We start from the raw sequence: 8,394 nt of genomic DNA on the forward strand, positions 1-8,394 counted from the left end.
ATATTCAATGTTTACCATTAATTTCGTCTGATATCTCGGAATCATCGACTTTGGTAACCAAGCCTTGAGTCAGACATTATCTCGCTGGACTTTTCGCTTCAGCCCTACGTTTGGCCACAAGGGCACATCCCCGCGCGTGGCTTCACCTGGACAGGCATTTCCTTCATTCCAAGTTTTACGTAGGCGGACATTTCCCTGTCCAGGATTTTGTACAGGCGGGTATTTCCTGCTAATAGTTTGGGGTTGAGGTTTATGAAGAAGATTGATTTCATTTTTTTGAATTACTTTCCTGATTACTCTTTCTCACTTCTCACGAGTATAGTGTGACAAGGAAAAATGTTTATGAGTGGTTCAGCTCTGGATACTGCAGTGTTGCCAGGTAAGAGGTCAGATTAGTGGGGTCACGTGAAAGGTCGAGGCGATGGGGTCGCGCATTGACTGAATCAGTTCCGGTGCAAAATGCTTATTGTGGAGAAGATACCTTATCATTCCTGTGCCGAGAACCTGCAGGCTGATAAGAGATTGACTGAGTTTGAGGAAGAGGCTATCCTTGCATAGATAGGTTATCAACTTCGTTTAAATATTCCACAGTTTCCAAATCCAAAAAGAACTATGTGAGGAAATCCCCCCGCCTGGTAAAAATGGCGCGGGTGCAGATGTCAAATTATATATATTTTTTTGTAATAGACCGAAAGAATAGTTTGATCTTTAGCTTTAGAAATTGAGGTAAGCCAGACCAGACCATTGAAAATGCATACACATCTATCGATCTAAACATCAAACACACACCCCCAACACAAACACCACGTGTGTGTGTGGTTGTGTGTGTGTGTGTGGGGTGGTGTACGTGTGTGTTGGGTGTGTCTGTAGGTGTTGTGGTGTGCATATAATTATATATATAAATTATATATAAAATAATATAAAATTTAAAAATATATAATAATATAAATAAATATAAATATAAAATAAATATACATAAATATATTATATTAAATAATATAAAATATAATATATATATATATATTATATATAATAATATTAATAATCATGGTATCATATAAAAGATATCGTATGAAGAAACCCAAAGGCACCTGAACGGACAGCACACGCGACACAAGTATCTTATCACAAATAGCTTGTCAAACAGCACAACCTTCATGATGCAATTGCACACTAGCTCCTCTGCAACGGGACTAAAGCGCCCCTCTCACTGACAAGAATTGGGAGGGAATTTATTGCTAACACACATTGTCCGGAAACTGCAGCATGTGTGTGTGTGTGTGTGTGTTGGGGTGCGTAGATATCTTTTCCCTTTTTGTGGTTTTTCTGTGTCTGTTTTGTCTTTGCTTTTTCTTTTTACTCTCATTTACTCTCTCCCTCTTTTCTCAATCATCTTCACTCTCTCTCTCTCTCCTTTTTCTCTTCTCCTCTCTTTCCTGTTTTTCTCTCTTTCCTCCTTTTTTCTCTCTCCTCCTTTTCTCCCTCCTTTCTTTCTTCTCTCTTTTTCTCCTCCTTTTTCCCTTTCTCCTTTCCCCCTCTCTTCTCTCTCTCTCTCTCCTCCTTTTTTTCTCTCTCTCTCCAATCTCTCTCTCCTTTCCCCTCTCTTTCTCTTTTTTTGTCTGTTTCTTTTTTTCTTTGCTTCTTGTTTTTTTTTTTTTTTTTTTTTTTTTTTTTTTTTTTTTTTTTTTTTGCTGTTTTTTTTCCCCTCTCCTTTTCCCCCCCTCTCTCTCTCTTTTTCCCCTCTCTCTCTCTCTCTCTCTCTCTCTCTCTCTTCTCTCTGTCATGTTTGTCTGTCTGTCTGTATGTCTATCTCTCCTCTCTCTCTCTGCCTCTCTCTCTCTCTCTCTCTCTCTCTCTCTCTATCTCCTCTCCTCTCTTCTCTCTCTCTCTCTCTCTCTCTCCCTCTCCCTCTCTAAGAATAAAGTAATGTTATGGAAAATAATGATAGTAATAATGGTTACACTACTATGATGATGACAATGATGACAATGATGACAATGATGATGATGATGGTGATGATGATAACAACAACAAACAACAACAATAATGATAATAATAATAATAATAATGACAATAGTACAACTAATAATAATTACAACAATAATAACACTAATGATAATAATAATACTAATAACAATAATGATGGTATTATTCTTGGTAATACTAATAATAACAATAATGATAATGATAATATTAATCATGGTAATGATAATAACAACAACAATAATAATAAGGATAATGTTAATCATGGTAATGATAATAATAACAATAATGAAAATGATAACAATAATGATGATAATAATGATAACAATAATGATGATGATAATGATAATAATAATAATCATGATAACGATAATAATCATGATAATGATAATAGTAATAATCATGATAATATAAAAATAGTAACTATAATGAGAATGATCTTAACACAATTACGATAACAATAATAAGGACAATAATCGTGATAACTGATTAATTTATGCCGTAGGCCTACAGATTGGTGCGGATTCTTGACATCGAGATAAGTTGAAAATTATGAAAATAAGAATATCCGTTGCGATAACGATGTCAATTTTGATGGCATTAATAGTAATAGTAATGATGATGATAGTAACAATACTGAAATCAGTAATGATAACAATTATAATGATAATCAAAATAACAATGATAACAATTATGATCATGAATATAGGAATAATGATAACAATAACAGCAGTAGTAGTAGAAGTCCTAATGTTGATAATGATAATAATAATAATGATAATAATAACAAAATAATAATAATGACAATAATGATAATAATGATAATAATAATGATAATAATAATAATAATAAAATAATAATAATAATAATAATGAAAAAAAAAAAAATAATAATAAAATTAATAATAATAATAATAATAAAAATAATAATAGTAATAACAATAATAATAGTAATAATAATAATAATAATGAATCTAATAATAATAATAAATAATAATAATGATAATAAATAATAAGAATTAATAATAATAATAATAATAATAAATGATAAAATAATAATAATAATAATAACAATAATAATAATATTAATATTATTATTATTATTATTATTATTATAATTATAACAAAACAACAACACAAATACAATAATAATAATATAATTAATAATAATAATAATAATAATAATTATAATACACAACAACAACAACACAACAACAATAATAATAATAAAATGATACGCCAGTGGTCTTGACTCGTGAGAAACATTGTTAACATGAAAAGGATGACCGGGGCATGTGTTAAACATGAAGGGACCCGGGCAAAACATTGAAAGCAACTGGCTGTGAGCGGAGGAGCGGAGGACAAGCCAAGAGAGACGGAGTTGCGTGCTGCTCCTGTTGCAGACCTCGTGTGTCCCTGGGTGACATGATAAACTTGTGTTGCCTGTTATAAGCTGTGCATGCTGGTTTCCCCCTGTACTTGTGGCTTATAGAAAAGTGTACGGGTAAATAACTTGGTAAAATAAAGGAGACTGGTCATTTGGGATTTCGTGCCATGCCTCGCCCACTTGCGTTTCCCTCGTTGGTGTTCTGGGACGCTGTGTGCTCGGTGCTCTTGGAGCTGTTCAGTGTTCACGAACCCTGTGGATAGCACGCCGTCTGCCTAGCCTGCCTTGTGTGTGGCAGAGAGACGAGGCTGGTCGGCGTCGTAACAAATGGTGTCAGGATGTGGGATTTGTGGATATATTGATCAGTGAGACGCGCCGATTTATCATGGTCGTCCAAAGATGGCGGCAGCCTGAGGGAGAGGAGGCATATGACTGAGGCAGGCACGAGTGAGGTGAAGCCGAGCCAGATGGACCTGATTACTGGCCAATGCTGGCCGGTATGAGGGAGAAATGGCAGAAGGGCAGAAGAGCAGGCACAGAGGAGAGCACCACTGAGCAGGGCGAGAACATCTCGTCGAGAATGCAGGCAAGGAAGGCAGAGAACAGTTCGGCGACCTGTTGAGGTGTTTACAGAGCAATCTTGCATTCTGTGAAGATGGAAACTCAGCAGTACCCGACAAGGCCTGCAGCAGCGTGAAGAGTGAACTGATGGAGGAGGTGCAGACTCTGAAGGGCGAGTTTCAGGCCTGAGGGAGGAAGTGAAGATTTCCTGTCCCCCCCCCCCCCCCCCGGGCACGGTTCACGGGTAGTAGCGTTGCAAGCAGAGAAAGGCAGAGACGAGGTTCTGGCCACACCGATGCCAGAGTGTCAGATTTAACTGGGGTCTGCCTGGGTCCGTGGCAGAAACCCTCGGGCCTCGCAGCATCGTGTCGGAGCCAGTGGTCTCTGCAGAAGGCTGGGGGACCAAATCGGAACAGCTCCCTTGGGTATAGGTGGCGGCAACTCGACCCGTCCCGGTCAAACCCGCCTCGTTGCCTCCCCACCCCCTTCCTTCCCCCCCGGGCGTGTTAGTTACGGCACGCGTTCTCCACCCTGCATACCCTCGGCTCCAGGACATTCTGGTGAAGCGTAAGCCAGCTGAGTACGACTGGGAAGGTGGCCTGGGAGGCATATATTCGCCCAATTTTGAAATGCTAGCATCTGCCCGGGCTGGAGCCAGGAAGAGAGGCCCTGCAGCTGGTAAACAGCGCAAGGGGCCTCGCGGGGATAAGGTGGGGCATCTGCCGCATCACAACATGCGTCTTACACCAGCGTGGCGGAGGACTTTAAACGTCGTTCGGGCAACAACCACCAGGCCGAGGTATATGGGCCCGGCTTGAAAGAAGCTGACTCGTGAGCGCTGGCTGAGGGACCACTGCCCAGTCTGGCCGAGGATGTGGAGGCAGCTGTGGTAAGGAGGTCGTTACCCTGCGTCGAAGAGATGATTGTGGGTCCTGGCCCGCGATTTCTTGTTGACGCTTTGCAGGACCAGCAGCTGCAAATCTACGTCAAGGCAGGCACACCCTGAGGACCTGCAGGGTGGCGCTGGCGAGGGCTTGAGTTCGAGGCTTCCTGAATGCAACCAGGGGCCTAGGGCCAGCTGCTCAGACCTGCCATGACCTCAGGGGCCGGAAGGTAAAGGGAGAAAGGTAGCATTGAGGAAGTGAGCCCGAGCACTTCCAAGCTTGTGTTCGGCGCTTGCGTAAGGAAGGGTCCAGAATAGTCAGTGTCAGAGGGAGCGTGAGAAAACGTCCTCTCAAACGGACGGATTCTGATGCCTTCCAGCCAGTGCTGCAAGGGACTGTGGCAAGTACGGTCACAATCCGAGGCATGTCCTAAGCTAAGGAATTGGTACAGGCGAAAACTCGGAAGGCTGGAGAAGGGGGCGAAACCCAAGCCGTCGCTCGGTTCCGGGCCCCGACTTGGGTAAGCTGCCGCAAAACAGCCGATGCAGGTGGAGGCTCAATAGATGCGGAAGCCATGCCGCCTGACAGTGGACACTGGGCGAGAAGGACCCTAGGCGGCCTGTGATATGTTGGCCACTATGCAACTTCCAGATGCACCACAGAGACTGTGTGGTGCACGGATATTGTGTGCAGCTCAAGGGGCAGAGGAGGCTCGATTGGCGTGGGCAGCACAGTTGCAGCGGCTGCAGTGTATGTGGCCAATCTTGACGAGCACTCTGCTGGGCCTTGAACTACCTGACGCAGAGTAAGGGTTCTTTGTGTCAACTTGGGCAGAAGATGGAGAGGGTGCATGGTTGAAAGATGGCCTTTGCTTCCAGAGGTGGCTGTGCAGAGGTAGTTACGGAGAGCGAACTGCACCTATGCCCCCAGGACAGAGTTCTAGAATCCAGTGTCGACTGTCAAGGAGTGATGCGTGGAGGTAGAGGCATCGTGGAGCACATTCAAAAACCGCAGCTGGCTGAGTCCGTAGCGGTTGGGAGGAGGCCTTGTTGTACCAGGGGAGGGGTTTAGGTTACACGTGTTGGGAGCCTAACTTCTCCGATTAAAGGCCATGAAGGTGCCAGCTGGTGCCAAAGCTGGGCACTTGGAGGAAGTGTGAGCGTCCAGAAGAGTCGTTCGGGGAGCGAAGGAGTTGGTTGGTGTGGGGCCGTTGCCTGACTTCCTTGAGGACTGGCGCACGGGCGCCGGCATAAACAGGCGGAGGTTGCACCGACGCGTTCGTGGCAAGCTCAAGGTAGCCCGGCCATGCCATGAATGAGACCTATGACCGGCGAGAGGAGGGAAGTTGAGGTACAACATAGGTGAACAGAGTGTGGCTGCCCATAACCCGCGTCTGAAGTGAGGGCTCTCAACAAGCTACAGAGCCCCTGGTGGTTAGCGGCCCTCTCTGAGTTCACCTATCGAATTCGCATCTTTCCCCCCCCCCCCCCCCCCCGAAAGAAAAAACGACCGTCTGCTGGTGGCGTTACATGGGGGGCAGGAAGCTACTCCTGGACATGGTGAAAAAGAAGATTGACGTTAACCCCAGTAGCGGCGATGAGGGACGCTGGCAGACGCTGCTGACCGAGATAAGGACGAGCATTTGGACGGTGAGGCCCCCCCCCCCCCCCCTGATGCAACAGACGTCAGTGGTGACCATGAGCCGTCTTGGAGGCAGAAGATACCCCTCTGGGTGACTACTGCCATCTACCGTCCGCCCATCCTACTCCAGGCGACCCAGCGAGAGTGAAGAAAGCGCGCTTGGATGAAACGTTTTTTGTGTTCTAGAGAAACTGAGTTACAATTACGGTTACTTTTGTTGTAAAAGAATTTTGTTTGTTCCGAGACTAATTTGATGTAAATTTTCTGTATTTTGTTTCATGTTTTAGGTATGTCAGAGCAGACGGGTCGTCCGCTTGATAGGGGGCGGATAGTGCTATGCCAGTGGCGTCTTGACCTGTGAGAAACATTGGTTAACATGAAAAAGAGACCTGGGCATAGGTTAAAACATGAAGGGACCTGGGCAAACATGAAGCAAATGGCTGTGAGCGGAAGGGAACAAGGCAAGAAGAGACGGAGTTGGGTGCTGCCATGTGCAGACCTGTGTGTGCTCTGGGACCTGGATAACCTTTGTGTTGCTCATGTTATAAGCTGTGACATGCGGTTTCCCCCTGTATTGTGCTTATAGAAAAGTGTACGGGTAAATAACTTGTGTACATAAAAGAAAGACTGTCATTTTGTGTTACTTCGGGGCCCTGCCTCGCCACTTGGCGTTTCCTCTCCTGGGGTTCTGAGACGCTGTGGTGTTCGGTGCCTCTTGGAGCTGTTCAGTGTTCACGACCCTGTGGATAGCACGCCGTCTGCCTAGCCTGCCTTGTGTTGGTGGCAGAGAGTAATAATAATGATAATAATAAAAATAATAATAATTATAATAATAATAATAAAAATAACGATAATAATAATAACAATAATAACAATAATAATAATAATAATAATAATAATAATAATATAAAATAAAAATTATGATAATAATGATAATGATGATAATAGTAGCAATAATGATATAGATGATGATAATAATAATAGTAATACGAATAATAATAATAATATTGATGATAATAATAGTAACAATAATAATAATAATAATAATAACAATAATAAGATGATGATGATGATAATATGATGATAATAACAAAAAAATAATAATAACAATAATAATATTAATAATAATAATAATAATAATAATAATAATAGTAATAATAATAATTATAATGATAATAATAATAATAATAATAATAATATGATAATAATAATAATAATAATAATAATAAATAATAATAACAAAATAAAATAATAAAAAAATAATGTAATGATAATAAATATTAAAAATAAAGATAATAAAAAATAATGAAAAAATAATATTTTTCACATAAATGTGTAATAATAAATTTTAAGAAATAAAATTAAATAACAAAATAAAAGCAATCTAAAAATGCTAATAAAAATAAGTAAAAAGGGGCGATAAGATAATGATAATAAAAATCTATGTGTGATAAAAAAAACAAAAAACAAAAATAAAAAATAATAATAATAAAATTAATAAAATAATGACAAGAAGAAAAGAAGAAGAAAAGGAGAAAATGATAAGAAGAAAAAGAAGGAAGAAAAAGAAGAAAAGAAAAAGGGGAGTGATAAGAAAATTAATAAAAAATATTAATAATAAAAGAAATAATAATAATAAAAAAATTTAAAACAATAAAATAATAAAAAATAATAATAATAAAAAGAATAATAAAATAATGATAATAAAATAAAACTAATAATAATAATAAAATATAATAAAATAATCGAAATAATACCAAAACAACATTAACAACAACATTAAAAATTAAAAACAAAAAAAAAAATTTTTAAAAATAAATTAAATAATAATAATAATAAAAAAAAAAATAATTTTTTTTTTTAATGTAATAATAAAAAATTTTTTTAATAATAATAATAAAAATAATAATAAATAATAATAATAAATAATAAAATAATA

General features: G+C 39.7%; 1 long non-coding RNA gene across 1 annotated transcript in view; it reads right to left on the bottom strand.

Moving 5' to 3' along the window:
* The window catches only part of LOC119596911, a 2,526-nt gene extending 1,317 nt beyond the window's left edge, over window positions 1-1,209 (bottom strand). The window contains exon 1 of the long non-coding RNA XR_005230788.1: window positions 1,154-1,209. This is a non-coding gene — a long non-coding RNA (uncharacterized LOC119596911). The remainder of the gene's footprint in view (window positions 1-1,153) is intronic.
* Window positions 1,210-8,394: the final 7,185 nt, after the last annotated feature.

This window comes from Penaeus monodon, chromosome 38 (genome assembly GCF_015228065.2).
Source record: "Penaeus monodon isolate SGIC_2016 chromosome 38, NSTDA_Pmon_1, whole genome shotgun sequence".
In the NCBI taxonomy this organism is placed as follows: domain Eukaryota; kingdom Metazoa; phylum Arthropoda; class Malacostraca; order Decapoda; family Penaeidae; genus Penaeus; species Penaeus monodon.